Here is a 923-nt window from a genome sequence, read left to right on the forward strand (position 1 = left end):
CAGTGATTGAAAAGCTTCTATTTAACTTTTTGTATTTTTTCGTCTGAACAAAGTAAATATTTCCAATGCCTTTCACATGATATTCAAAATCCACTAAATCAAATGATTTTACTAAATACCGTTGATCAATACCCTGTAGATCGAACCACAAAAGCACTGTTAGCCAGCCAACTTGTCTTGTCATCCTAAATACACACATTAAAAGGGGAAATCAGAGACGATTGGTAAATATATTTGCCCAACTTTATCGTCAAGATGTGGAAGGCAATGGATACATGATATTTGATGTTTTTAGGCGTTATATATATATTTTTTTAACGTGAATATTGACATGGGATATGCTTAATAAGCATTCCTTAATGCTATCTCTGACCACCTGTCAGATATTTCTGACTTAATGTTCTCCTCTAAAAATGTTGACAGGATGTTAAGAGGATCACTCATATGACCCTAGTGTGCACTCAGAACCTCTCAGGTGAGTAAAAATAATTTACGATTACAGATAATATATGTGGTTCATATTTAGCTTCTGAAAGTAATGTTTTACATTTATAAGTTTACCAAAAAATCTTATAATCTCTTTATAATGCATTTTTGTCAACGATGATTTGATATACGTTGTCATCGAAGTTTGGCTATCGTGAAAGTTGCCAGTTATACCAGTTTCAATCGTTCTTTTCTAAGGAAAATACCACATATTTCAAGCAATAACATTGGCATTGGGCAAAACATTGCAATGTTTCCAAACTTTTTAACATAATTTGAATGGCAGTTGTTAGTTGTCAGTGAAGATAATTGCAAAATGCCACGAACCACTCACAGTCTTCGTTACAGACAAGAGCATTCCAGTCATAGAATACTGGATACTTTGCATGCATTGCCAGAAAAAAACGCAATCCTCCCACCATACGATCTGGAATAGT

Source organism: Penaeus monodon, chromosome 20 (genome assembly GCF_015228065.2).
Source record: "Penaeus monodon isolate SGIC_2016 chromosome 20, NSTDA_Pmon_1, whole genome shotgun sequence".
NCBI classification, from domain to species: Eukaryota; Metazoa; Arthropoda; class Malacostraca; order Decapoda; family Penaeidae; genus Penaeus; species Penaeus monodon.